The 14687-nt window shown below is 41.1% G+C and overlaps 1 protein-coding gene across 6 annotated transcripts in view; it reads left to right on the top strand.

Moving 5' to 3' along the window:
• The first annotated feature begins 406 nt into the window (after positions 1-406).
• The window catches only part of Acsl4 (acyl-CoA synthetase long chain family member 4), a 71652-nt gene continuing 57371 nt past the window's right edge, over positions 407-14687 (top strand). For 4 of the 6 annotated variants that reach the window (XM_075958649.1, XM_075958648.1, XM_075958651.1 and 1 more), the window contains exon 1: positions 431-618. The gene's annotated coding sequence lies outside the window, so the exon portion shown is untranslated. Of the gene's footprint in view, positions 619-14687 lie in introns of all 6 variants that reach the window. The other 2 variants (XM_075958647.1, XM_075958646.1) reach the window with 2 other exon arrangements.

Raw genomic sequence — 14687 nt, 5'->3', positions numbered from 1 at the left:
AGTCCAAAGATAGGTATCTACTAAGGGCAGCTGGAAGATGACCTGGGGGAACTTTTATCCTGGGTGGAGCCCTGGGAAGCCCGCTAGGGCGTGGGCTTGTTCCGCAGCTCCCCGCCTTCGGGGGCCAAGCCCTCGCGGGAGCGGGAGGTTCTGCCCAGCACTGCGGGACCTGCATTGTAGCCACTGGCTCCAGGGAGCCTTTAGCAACCCGCGACCCCTCGGTAGCACCCCTCCTCCTTCGCAGCACCCACCACCACAGCGGGCTCCGCCTCTTTGGCGATGACGTCCTCAGCGAGCGGGGGCGGGCGCGTGGGTGGGCCGAGCCGGCGGCCGCCTGCGATTCGGCGGGCTCAGCCACACCACCGCGCGCCCCCGCTCCGCCCGCCCCTCCGGGCGCGTCTTTTCCGGGCTCGCGCCGCGCCCCGCCTCCACTGGCCGTCCGGGTTGCGCGCGCGCCGCTGCGGCTTCTTTTATTTTTTTCCACTGCTCTCCGCGGCGCGCCCCTCCTTGCCAGGCAGCTCCGGAGCTAGCGGGCACGCGGGTTCGTCTCTGCGAGCTTCCTTCCCCTTAAGGCCGGACCGAGTGGCAGAGACGTGGTGCACGAGGCAGCAACTTTGGGTGAGTGATCCTAGGCTTGGGGAGGCTGCGGCCGCTGGGTCGGTGCCCGGGAGCCCCCCCCCCCCCCCACCGCCCCAGATCCCTGGCCGGCTCCGCGTTGTTCACCTGAGCTGACTGGAGGTCGGGGGCGCTCTGCTTCCCGGCAGTGGCCGCTGGTTCCTGAAGCTCCTCGGATTCGGCGGAGATAACCACTGTCCCTATCTCCTTGTGATGCTCTCCGGGATCTTCTAGAACCCCGCCTGACTCTTCCCCGTAGCTCCCTGTACCCGAGGGCCATGAGAACTCTTCCTTTCGGGGGTACAGGGCTTTGCCATGACTCAGTTGACTTGAGCACACAAAAGTGCCTGCTAGACCTCCAAACGACCTTTAGGGCGCCCCTAGACCTCAGCTCCATTTTGTCCCCTCCCAGTCACTTTGTAAAAGGGTCCTGGCGCGCGCGGGTGTGTGTGTGTGGGGGGGGTGTTTCTGGCTCTAGAAACATCTGCCCTCTCGAATTTTTTTTGGGGGGGGGGTGTACCTTAGGTTTCGATAGATACCCTCTCAGCATCCATACCTTTAGGTATGTGAGCAAACAGCTGGATCCTAGCTGAAGCATGCATGGTGTGTTCTTCCAGTCTTCATCCCCGCGTTCAGTAGGTATATTTAATATTAGGTTTATTCACTTCCTCTTCCTCTCATTCGAGTTCCGAAAAGAACTGTGGCCGATGTCTATAGACAGAGAAACCTAGGAGAATGTAATTCACTGCCTAACCGGCAACATATTTGAAATCAGACGTCATTTCTCATTTTTACCCCAGCATCTCTTTCGAAGACATTTATTTTTTATTCTTTTGAAATTAATTTGCTCCTTCGTACTTTTCATCTTAGGAGAAAAAAAAAGTCAATCCTCACTCAGAGAAACGACGATAAGGATCGGAATAAGGGGAAATGAACCTTGCTGAAGAAGTAAGCCGTGTGCTTTACTGGTTAATGGTTTAATCACCCAACCACTAAGTTTCCTCTTCTGTGAAAATATGCCCAGCTGTCATGCAGTTGGATTCAAGCATAACCGAGGTTCCTTCTCGTGTTTCTCGGACCTCTAAATTCATGCTTAGTAACACGTTGCTACGGACATTTAGCCTAAGAAAAGTCATTTCCCGTGCTTTCTTGTAACTTTAGTTTTTCTTTTTTCACTTCCAACAAGCAAGGCTTCCAAATGTTCTTGATATAAATCAACAAGTTGAGATCAATTACAGTGCTGCTACTAAGCATGTCAAGCAAAAATTTAAATGTAAGGCCTCCCTTAAATTGCAAACTAGCTCATCTTTTCAGCCGAATCTGCGAAAGTGCAAAACATGCTAGACTCGTATTCGAATGAACCCTCTCTACCACTTCCATGGAGGAAGCAGCATTTATAGTGTACTTAATACTCGCAAATTGGGATAAAGGACCTTGACATAAAAAAAAAAATTCCAGAAGGGTTTATTGTACTGATTTAAAAGTTTGAGTGAGTTCAGCTTTGTGGGTTCTTTAAAACAGTACTCTTAAAAACTAAATCAAATACATCTTTTGTTGTTGTTGTTGTTACTGAATTGGGTAGGGATGTAGTGGGTGGAGAAAGAACAAAGAATCTTGCCCAATTAGGTGCAAGAGACCCGAATCCAGACTCTGGAGACGTTCAGATTCTAGCCTCAGCTGTATCTAACTATAGCAACCGTTAACAAGGAAGGCACTTTCCTTAGTTTTCACATATATAAATTAAAATAAGGCTATGCTTGGCAGGATGATTCATAAATCTCTCATGTTGGATTCTGTATTTTGAAAATAATGATATTTTTATGCATATATATGTATTTTAATGCACTTCACATTAAGGCTGTGGCTGAATCTTGTTATGTCAGCATAGAACATTTTCTCAAAGGTCTGAATATCAAGTTATTCTTAGTTTTTAATTCCTCGTGACTTAATGAATTACTTCATGTGGCAGTACATAGATTCACAAGCAATTTTACAAATGTTAGGTTAACTTCCACTCCACTTGGGGGTGAAAAGTGTGGACACCGCACTGGATTTTAGACGCCCGTGGCCATTAGAAACTTGTAAGAGGATGTGGGGGCATTCTGCTTCAAAATTACAACTGGCTAGGAACTTTAAAAGCATACACAGAGGGGCTGGAACAATGGCTCAGTGGTTAAGAGCAATGGTTGCTCTTCCAGATGTCCCAGGTTCAATTCCCAGCATTCACATGGCTCACAGCTGCCTGTAACTCCAGTCTCTAGGGATGGATCCAGCGCCCTCTTCTGGCCTCTGTGCCAGGCGTGCATGTGGTGTAAAAACATGCATGGAAAATGCCTAGACACATAAAATAAGTATACAGCTGGGTGGCAGAGGCAGGCAGAGCTCTGTGAGGCCAGCCTGGTCTACATAGAAAGTTCCAGAACAGCGGGGCTACATATACATAGAAAGACCCTTTCTCAAACAGCAACAACAACAATGGAATATATTTAAAAAACCAATTTTAAAAAGCATACGCAGACATCTCACTCATTTTATTTATAAATTCATCCCACTCTCTTGTTCTTAGCGGCTCATGTATTTTGTGGTAGACCTTCAGGATATGATGGTTAAGAGAACAACACCTATTCTATGAAATTGTAATCTGAGAGGATGGTGTGGTTTTAGTGAGACATGGGCATGTACTTTATTTTTATAAAAAATAGTAATAGCCAAGTCAGGATGAATAAGTTCCCCTCAAAGTTAAACCTCAATAGGGTAGGAGATAATTGTATTATATTGTGGATTGTTGGTTCTTTTGGATTGTTGGTTACTTTTAGCTGTTTTTGGTTTTATTTTTTGAGACAAGGTTTCTCTGTGTAGCCCTGGCTGTACTGGAACTCACTCTGTAGAGCAGGCTGGCCTTGAACTCCTAAGAGATCTGCCAGTCTCTGCCTTTAATCTGCTGGGATTAAAGGCTGTTCCACCACACTCAGGCTCTCCACTTGGTTCTTTGGGACATTGTATGTTCCCCTCCCTTCCTTGATTTTTCTCAGGAAAAACGTAAGTTTTGTTTTTCCACTCCTGCTACTGGCTGATAGTATGCTTTTTATACCCTTTTCTTTTGATTATGAATTCTGGTGTTGTAGGTTATACAAATAGTTAATAAGAGATAATACCCCGTATCTGATTTTACCCGATGTTAGTATCATGAGTAATTATATAACAGTACAACTAAGAAAGTTGAAATAGATACTGTGTGTCCATCATATTCACATTCTACCAGTTTTTCCTTTCATTTTTAAAAATTTGTTTTCATTTTTAATTTATATGTATGCATGCCTCCTGTGTGCAGAAGCCCACCTAAGCCAGAAGAGGGTCTGAGTGCCTTGGAGCTGGAGTTATAGGAATTATGAGCTGCTTGGCATAAGTACAGGGAACTAAACTCTCATTTTCTGCAAACGAAGCAAGCATTCTTAACTGCAAAGTCATTTTCCAGCCCCAATATTTCATCACTTTCAGTATACAGTTGTCCATGTTTAGTTCTGCATAGTGTTGCCATGTGTAGCTTTCTGTGGTCACTCCAGGCGAGTCACAGAACGATGCTATCCCCCAAGGATTCTATGTGTTGCCTTTTAATATTTACTGTCGTCTTCTGTCTCGGTGATGTTTCCCATGTCCCTTCTTGTCACTTCAGGAATGCTAAATAAATGGGAACACAGGCCTACCACTAGCACAGTTCCTTGGAGGTCCGTGAGATGTATAGAGGGAATATACTCCTAATCAATAATCTTTTCATTATTGAAAATGATGAATGGCTTGTCGTAGTTGTGTGTTTAACCATTCACCTATCAAAGAACTTCTGATGTTTCCATTTATGAGCATGATTTTTCACTTCTGGGTTAACTGTCTAAGAATGCAGTTGTCAGGTAATACAGTAGTTACATGTTTAGGTTTCAAACTGTTTTTTTTTAAAGTACTACCAGTTTTATATTCCCATTGTAAATGCTTTGTGACTACTTTTTTCCCCTTAGCTATGTAGTGCTATGTAGTTTTATTCTGATTTCCCTTTTTTTCAAAGATTTATTTATTTACTATGTATACAGTATTGTGTCTGCCTGCACACCAGAAGAGGGCACCAGATCTCATTACAGATGGTTGTGAGCTACCATATGGTTGCTGGGAACTGAACTCAGGACCTTTGGAAGAGCAGGCAGTGCTCTTAACCACTGAGCCATCTCTCCAGCCCTCTCTAATTTCCCTTTAACTATCACTATGTAGTGATATCTGTCTTCATAGTTTTAATTTATAATACTCTGATGGCTCATGATCTGCATTTGGTACCACTTAATCTTTTTTTATTTGTTTACTATATTTGTGCATTTTTTTAGATTTTTGAGATTGTAATTTTGTGTTTTGAGACAGTCTCTCTTAAGACCCTCTCTTGCACTGTTCTGGAACTCTTTATGTAGATCAAACTGGCCTGAACTCACAGAGATCTGTCTGCCTCTGTGTCCCAAGTACTGGGAATAAAGGTGAGGTCTGCCTCGTTTGAGGGATTTTAATCACAGTGTTTCTCCCTTATCTTTCATCACTCCAAATTCTTCCTCACTACCCCTCTCTATTCTCCTTCTAATTCATGACTTTTTTTTATCGTTATTGCATATGTGTGTGTGTGCACACATCCTCTAAATATAATCTGTAAGTCTGTATACTGTTACTTTGTGTTTATATTTCTAGTCCAAATGTATATATATAAAACACTTGCCTACCTAAGGCTCAGAGAATATTGGTGGAGGGGGCAGAAAGTGGATTCCGTCATATGTAGTAACATCAGAATCTATACCTGTAAATTCTTCCCAGCATGACCACCCAAATGTGAGCTAAGCAGAGACACCGACAAACATGCCAAAATGGACAGGGACCAGGACTCAACCCTACACAAACCACAGGCAACTGAGTAAAGCTGGGAGCAGGAGAGGTGGTCCTCTGCCACTGACCACCCCGGCCGGGTATGGGGGGTCTTGTGGGACGTGGTTTCTTGAAGATCAGATGGGTAAGGATTTGGCGATGACAAACAGAAACAAACACATAGGCAGTTTGAATCTGAGTGCATTTTGCAGCTCTCAAACAAGGGTTTTATACAAGTAGAACAGGTATTACAATTTTTAAAAGATGTGTTCAGTGAAGCAGTTACAAAGAACAATTATCATAATCACCTGGCACAAGAAGGCACAAAATCAATCAGGTATTACATTTCCTAGACAGTGGGTTCAAAGAATCAATTGCAAATGGAACAGATAACATCTTTAGTTACTAAACAAAACAATTCGATAAATCACTTATAGTTAATGAATGACTCTTATGTCCTGATCAAGTTCATAAATTTTCATGTGTAATCCTTAACTAATGTCTAACTTTTATCTTCTTAAAAATCTTCAAAGTTCAATTTAAAACTATACTTAAACAATGCTTTCTATACCATAATGTCAAAGCCAGCCTCATCTACAAATGCATAGCCATACAAATTCATATATTGTCAGGAGGATAGTCTATCAAAGTATTATTTTATAATTATGTAAATGATTATGAAGCAAAGCACTGAATCTCTTAGAGAAGAGGTCATGGCCAGTGACCCCAGTTCAAGGGGGTGGCTTCTTCTTGGCCCAGGCTATCATGAACATCTCGTAACTATAGAAAGGAAATAGAAGTAGACAGACTGCCATGAGAACTACGGCTCAATAACTTCTCTCCGGCTAGAGAGTTCCACAGCCGGTTCCAGGAGACCTCCATTTGGAGTCAAATGCCTCAGATTCTACTGGGGTTGGTTTGGCAGTCCTCCCCAGGGAAGAGCACACCAGTGGATTGTCCAGTACCAAATGGTCAGCCCTGAACACACTACTAGGTTTTTGAAAATTTAACGTTTGAGAATTTCATTCGTCAGTACACTGACTACTGATCATAGTCGCCCCTTCTTCCCCACTACCAGCTCCTCCTGGATCCCCTCTTCCTGTCCCAACACACACACACACACACACACACACACACACACACACACACACACACACACACACACACCGTGGAGCCTTTCCACTTCCATGAACCTTTTTTAAAAAAATAACCCACTGAGTGCCACGAATCCATGGCTTTGGTGCCATCCACTGGTGTATGGACAACCTACCAGACCACTGCTAGGTCTTCAGTAAAATGTCTCTCATCCCTTTGTCTATTTGCGGGTTGGATTATTTGAAATTGTTGAGTATTAAAAGTTCTTTGTGTATTTTAAATACTGATCTTTTGTTGTTACATGATTGAAAGTATATTCTTTTAGTTTGTGGCTTGTGTTTCCAACCTCTTCACAGGAAGGTTTGCAGAACTTTACTTTGGACTGCTGAGACAGTAAATACATCTCTTGCAGGAAAAAAAAAAACATAATACACGGTCTGTGCTTCTGGTCTCAAGGGGATCTTATATACTTACATTATTCAAGTTTACTCCTTTGTGTTCAGCCTTACATCCCCTTACTTTTTCCTGCAAGCAATGTATTTACTGTTTCAATAGTTCAGAGCTCACATATGTTCTGTGACAAGTGGCTTTGCGCTTCACTATGTGAATCTGGTTATACATGTCCTTACCGTACTAAAATGGCTGTTCTCCTTTAGTGCCTTAAAATACAGTGTCTGCTTTGCCACTTGTCAAACCCAACATAGAATTAAACAGACGCAAAATGTGCCAAGGAGATTTTGGGTTTCATTATCTAAACTGAAATAGTTTGACAAAACTATAGTTTTTCAGCAAAGTTTTTTTTAAGTTATCTAAAGCACAAAGTTTGCTTTCATTTAAACACAGCGTGAGAGTTTATTCCTGCATTTTGAGTAGTAAAGTTACGAATCTCAATTCTATTCTTAGTAGGCTTTTTTTTACTTCTCTAATAGAATAAGACACTTAAATTTGTCCTCACTGTATATTTTTCTTTTACAGTCACTGATTGTCATTTATTTTAACTGTTTCTTTTGTATGGTGTAAGGATAGAGGCCAGGACCCTACTTTACCACCAACCCTTAACTGTTTTTGCAGAGAATATTGGCTGCTGGTGACGCTTATACTATCATAGTTTAAAAATTGTGTGTGCCTGTTCGAACTTGCTAGACTAGTGATTAGTTTGTAAGAATATTCATCTTTATGGTGGTACTGCAGTAATCACTTGTCTCTTTGTGGCTTCCATATCTGCTCCAGTAAGTGTGCAGTAGGGTGTCAAATTCCTACTAGAAAAGAGAGCAAACTGGTGTAAGTCAAGGGACAGAAAAACACTCCTGTGGCCAAATCCTGTCCACCACCTGTTTCTGTAAATAAACTTCAGTTGGAACATAGCCATATGGCTTCATTTATGTATTGTCTGGCAGTATTCACAGGGACCCCGTGGCCTCCTAGGTCTGTTTACTCTCTGGACTATTAGAGAAAAAATTTTTGATGAACTCTCAGATAAGGCAACTTTAACTGGGATTAATTTCTTCTATTTTGTAAAGGAAATTTTTATAGCCTTTGCTTTGCTTTGAAGTTTGTGTTCATTTTCTTCACCAAGCCTGACAGTAGAATTAAGGCCTAGTTAGAGAACTAGGGAGATTGCCTTCTGTTGTTGAGGTGTGGGCTATTTCAGAACGAATGTCAGTTTACTGCATGGTATAGTACAATTCTAACAGGCCTATGCAGTCGAATTATTCCAAGCCAAACCGCTAAGGAGTGAGCGAGGCATTACTGCAGTTTTGCACCAGAAACTGCTCTGTAACCTTTAAGTACATAGGAGGAGGCTACCAAGTTGACCTTCCACTGTGCTTTATTATTTTGTTTGCACAACTTCCTTCTTCTGTTAACTTGACACTTTAGTTCTTTTAAGTTTCCTAAGTGTCATGCTGAAAATGAAAATGAAGTTAGGACATTCGACTGCACATTTGGGAGGAAGTAGATCCCATCATATGCAGAAGTATAGTAAACATATTTTATAAATACAAATGCATATTTTAAGAATTGTGAAAAACATAAAGATAGTGGAACAAAGTCAAAAGGGCGAGTGGCAGATATTTGAGGGGGGAGAGCTTCTGAATATGCTGTAGAGATTTTAATTGACTTCTCTTTACGTGATTCATGGTATTAAATGATGATTTTCATTCTTTGGTAAGAGACGCTATAAACTGAACAATTGCTGCTAGTCCAGTGTGCTTGTATGCCTACCAGCTGGGCTTATCGGCTTTACTACCGAACTTGGATAGTTGGTGTACATACTAGTGCTTATGCATGTGTTTGCTGGGGATGGAACCTACGGCCTTCTGCATGAAGTGCTTCACCACTGATCTATATCTTCATATTGTGTTTTTAAAATATATGATTTAATATTTTATAAACAGATAAAATATGAGTGGGTGTAATTGGCATTTTTACTGAAACAAGTGAAATGATACGCAGTGTGTGGGAGTCACTTCACATCACATGGCAGGTGGGGGATGGTGGTGGGGGATGGCGGTGGGGAGTGGACATTGAAGAAAATAGTTCCGCTATGGATAACGGTTGAAACTGATGGTGATCACATTAGGTCCATTGTTATGAATAACACTGAATTGTTTTAGGAAGAGTGAAAATTGCTTTAAAAAATGACACAATTAGGTACGGGTAAGATAGTATATATTTTATGTAAATACAGAAATTTGGATGTAGTCCGCATGGTTATTGCTTTGTAAGTTTCTTCAGTTCCTTGACATTTGTATCCCAAGAATTCAGTTTAAATTTCTTTGCAATCGGGAGAAACAAATGTCTTGGCTTCTTGGACCTATGTCAAGAGTTTGGAGAATGAGTGTACTTTTGCCACTGATAAAATGAAATGAAGATAACCTGAAATGTTTGCTAAGTGATGCATTAAGAAAAGTTTTTCACTTGCATTTACCTTTTATATTAACGGTTCTAATTCAGATTAGATAAAGGGATTTTTACATAATAAGCATAATATGTAATGAACCTATTGATCCATAGGAAAGATGTATAGAAAATGTTTTTCTTGAAGTATGGATGTGAGCTTAGAAAAAGCACCAGAGGGTTGTGAATTGATATCTTCCATCTAAATAAGTAAAATGAATATAAAAGATCCTCAGGTTTATCAGATTTACTAGGGAAATGTAAACATTTGCAATAGATACATTGCTAGAATTTAAATATAATACTTTGAACAAATGTACACACTACATAACTTTTTGGTAAAGAATATCTAAATCCTCTCATTTAAATAGGTACGCATATTTTGGCCAGGTGTGGTGGTGTTTGCCTTTAATCCCAGCATTTAGAGGCCAAGGCAGGGAGATCTCTGAGTTAAGTTGGAGGTCAACTAAACTACATAGTGAGCTCTAGGCCAGTCATGGCTACACAGTGTCTCAGAAAATCAAAAATATTTTGCTGTGGTACATAGTATCCTAGAACAAAGAGAAAAAGAAAAATTCCCATCAGAGAGACCTAGATGAACTGACACAGGAGTTCTAGGGTATAGTAAAGGAGTCACTGTACGCGGTGCACCGTGATTCCATTTATCGAAAGGTAAACAAACCTTATCATGTATATAGACAATAAAAAAGGTATGATTGATAGCACACTGCAGAGTAGTTATCCCTAGAGGAAAAGGGAGTGGCGTTAGAGGAAATCTGCTATTCTTTATTAAATCTGTAGTGTATTTAACTTTTTTTTGGGGGGGGGGTTCGAGACAGGGTTTCTCCGTAGTTTTGAAGCCTGTCCTGGAACTAGCTCTTGTAGACCAGGCTGGCCTCGAACTCACAGAGATCCGCCCACCTCTTCCTCCCTAGTGCTGGGATTAAAGGCGTGTGCCACCACCGCCTGGCCACGTAGTTAACATTTTTAATTGCTGTTTTATTGGTAGTTGTACAAGTTAATAAGAAACATATGCCCACTGCAGGATACTTATGATTACTATATAGCATATGTAATGGTTTGTACTGAGTGAGCATTCAGGTGGTTTATGAAATGTAACTTTTTCTCCCATTGAGAATCTTTTTTTTTTTTTTTTTTTTTGAGACAGGGTTTCTCTGTAGCTTCAGAGCCTGTCCTGAAACTAGCTCTTGTAGACCAGACTGGCCTCAAACTCAAAGATCCACCAGCCTCTGCCTTCAGAGTGCTGGGATTAAAGGCGTGCGCCACCACTGCCTAGCAAATCTTTTAAATTATTCTACTCTGATAAGAATACCTTGTTACCTTTCTTATATAGATGTTTGTATATACATGTGTGCATGCATACAGACACTTAGTATTCATAGATACAAGCATCTATACTGTCTACAAAATGAATTCTTACAATACATACTGATTTGTAATTTTTTTTTCATCGTGTACTGTAGGCATTTTTGAGGATTGGTGACTATGTACGTGAAAGAGATACCTTATGAGTAAAAACATACGCACACTGTTGTGTAAATATAGTATTTCTGTAAAAACAGCTGGTTTCTTGGGCTAACTGTAATCTTGGGGGGAAAGTTAGTCACCAGATGTAAATGACCAACAAAATTTTATATTCTCAACGTCAAGCCAGTTCAGATGATTTTGAATTAAAGTATGAACAAGTTGCGATTTGTGTCACTTTATGATGGGACTATATTCTGAGAAATGTATTGGTTGCTTTCATCTTTGTGTGAACATCATGGCTTATATTTATACAAAGCTAAGTGGTAGAACCCATTGCATATGTAGTGTACATAATTGCATTCTGGGGTTCAAATATGACTGGAGCACAATGGGTTTGCTTACACTAACAGCATCACAATTGTGACTAATGGATTTTTCTACAGCTTTACCAGGATATAAGGATTTGTAAACTTTTAGTCCTATAGGACCACCATCAAACACACATACACACACAAACACACACACAGACACGCGCGCACATGCACGCTCCTTCTGTTATGATGGTAGTGTCTATACAGACCTAACCTGTGTTAAAATTGTAGTTAAAGGTCAGGGGCTAAGAGTGCATGCTATGCAAACATGAGGGCTGAGTTCAAATCCCCTTGTAAAAAATGCCAAGCAAGGTTGAATGACTCCGTGTAACCCCAGTGTTAGGGAGTACAGTGAGGTGGAGATGGCAACAAGCCTAGTTCCAGGTTATGTGACAGACCCTGTCTCAAGGAAGGTGCAGAGGGGTAAAACAAGACACCCATGCCTCCTGGCTTCTACATATACATGGGCTTGCTCCTGCATGTACATACACATGTGAACATATGCTGTGCACACACATATACATAGATTCCACACAGGCATAAAATTCTTGCTAAAGTGATGAGATTTACGTGCAGTATTTGGAATGTCATTAACTTCTTGTGTGTGAACTTGGACTTCAGTGAAAAATACGCAAATTGAACCTGTGTGCTCATTTTGCTTAAAGAAGAAAATGGGTAGCTGTGTCTAGATTGTGGATAAAGTTGTATGTGATAAGGACTTGATTTTGCAACTTAGAAAAGTAAAGAAAATCTAGGTATCTGTAGCAACATGAATCTTTGTCTCTGATAGCCCTGTATGTAGTATACACAATTGAGAATTGTGAGAAACATGTTAGAGGATCGACTTTGATTTCACTGATTAGAGCATGTGTGTCTGTATTGTGGTTACCTATGAAGCATTAATTAAACAAATAAGATGCATTATAGTCTCCTGAGTTGATGCTGTGGGACCTAGAAGCAAAAAGGTGCTATTTTTGTTGTTGTTTCTGAGCCAGGGTCTCACTACACTGTCCAAAAACTAACTCACTGTGTACTCCAGACTGGCCTCAAACTCATGGCAGGCCCCCTGCCCTCGCCTCTCAAATGCTAGTATTATAGGAGGATGCCATCAAGCCTAGGTAAAATATATTATTTTTCATGATTTTGTTCCTTTAATAATTTTCTGAAAATTTGGTAGGGCATTTTATTTAAAAAGACTACGTGTAGACAAGGGTTTTCAATATTTGTTTTGTTTTGTTTTTTTCTAGACAGTGTTTCTCTACGTAACAGGTCTGGATGTCCTGAAATTCAGTGTGTAGACCAGGCTGGCCTCAACCTCAGAGACATCTGCCTCCCGAGTGCTGGGATTAAAGGAGTGTGCTGCCACCATCAGGCTACTCCTATTTTTCTATTATGGTGGTTGAAACAGCCCAGGTTTCAAGGCTGTCTGTCTGCCTCTTCGCCTCTTGGAGTTTGATTTCATAGCAGGAAGATTCTCCACTCATAGGTGCAGTTATAAGGTCACAGACTTTATAGGAGCAGCAACACAGTGGTTCTTTTCTGACTTGATTAACGAGGAAATGTTTTGAAAAGTTACTGGTGAATTCTGGTGGTTGTGAATGAGGCTAATGCGGCAGGTAAGGGGGGCATACTGAAATGCCTGTTTACCTGTCTTTCTGCTAATTTCCTGTTATAGTCCCATTATCGTCATACTGCGAAAAAGTAATGCCAGGCTTCTGCAGAGGATCACTCATCTAAGAAAACCTGGAAAATTCGGACTCTTCTTGTGGTCAGACTTTTCTTTGGGCCACCAGCTCACAAATAATGAAACGGAGACTTATTAATTATGAAAGTTTGGCCTTAGGTTAGGTTTGTTCCCAACTATCTCTTATAACTTAATTTACTCCATCTATATTGGTCTACATTCTATCATGTGGTGTTACCTTCCTTCTATCTTGGGCCTCCTGTTTCCTCTCTGTGTATCCTGGTGTCTCCTGCACATCCTAGATTCCTCCTCTTTCTCTCCCTGGAAATCCTACCTATACCTCGCTCCTGCCTAGCTATTGGCCTTTCAGCTTTTTACTCCACCAATTACAGCGATACATTTTCACAGGGTTACTGCTGAGAGGCTGGCGAGCATTTCTTGTGCTTAGAAGTTGTTAGGCATTTCTGCTTCTCAGTTGAATAGAAAACTTAAGAGCTCTCAGACAGGAAACAGGAACTTGGAGAATGAACTGAAACGCTGGTGGTGGCTTTGAGTACAGAAGATAGAAGGCACAGTCATAAGCACTGGGATGAATCCAAGGAGAAGAGGCTGCATGCCACATGGCCGCGGAAGCTCCGTAGCTTCTGGAGGAGTCGAGAAGTTAGAAGAGTAGTTGAAAATCCATAGCTTTACTGAAAGATAGGACTAAGTACTAGTCTAGTCATAACCCTTGCCAGGGAAATATTGTTCAGAAAAGTATAGCAAAATAGGCCAGGCATAGTGATATTTGTAGAGTTGGAATCAGAGACTTTCTTTCACCTTTGGTTAATTGCAAGCTTAGTTGACCATGACTTTAAGGTCTTTGGAATATTTAGGGTGCAGAGAGCATCAGGTCCCAACACAAGAACAAAAACGTTTCAGAGAGTATTGGGATTTTCTGTGCCCACACAATTTTTTACAGAATGTATTCGTTGCTCTTCTGTTGCTGTCATAAAATATGAGCAAAAGCAACTTATGGAAAAAAATTTTTCTGGGCTGACAGTACTAGAAGGATAGGAGACCATCGTGGCAGGAAGGCATGGTGGCAAGAGCAGCTGTGGCCACAGGAAGCTGGGAGATTACATCTTTAGTTTTGAACAATGAAGCAGAGTGAATTGAAAGTGGTGACTCTCAATGGCCACCTGAATTGTAGGCTTCCAACTAGGCTGCCTCACTTTCCCAGACTATGCCACCAACTGGGGGCCAAGTCTTCTAATACCTGACCCTGGTAGGGGGGCATTGTCATTCAAACCGTCACACAAAGAAAGGTTAGGATTTCTTGGAAGCAAGTTGTTTTCTGTAATTGGAACCTAGAAAAGGCAAGGCTCAGGTGCACCTTTTGTGAGTTATGCAACCCTTAATTGGGAAGCCAAGTGGTGTTTGTTTCCAGAAATAGAAATGTTGGCATTAGCATCTTCATTCAAACACAATTATACGATGGTATACCTCTTTTAAAAAGCTAAATGACTGATCTCCTAAAGATGTTACAATTCAAAACAACCCCCAGAAATTTTTAGACTCTTTTACCTAGATTTTGTGTTTAGTATCAAGTATATAAGACCAGGATTTTTATATGCAACTAAGTTTTTAAAATTATATATATGTATATA

Source organism: Microtus pennsylvanicus, chromosome X (assembly GCF_037038515.1).
Source record: "Microtus pennsylvanicus isolate mMicPen1 chromosome X, mMicPen1.hap1, whole genome shotgun sequence".
NCBI lineage: Eukaryota > Metazoa > Chordata > Mammalia > Rodentia > Cricetidae > Microtus > Microtus pennsylvanicus.
Note: the sequence above shows the minus strand (reverse complement) of the source record. Positions and strands in the feature narration are given on the sequence as shown.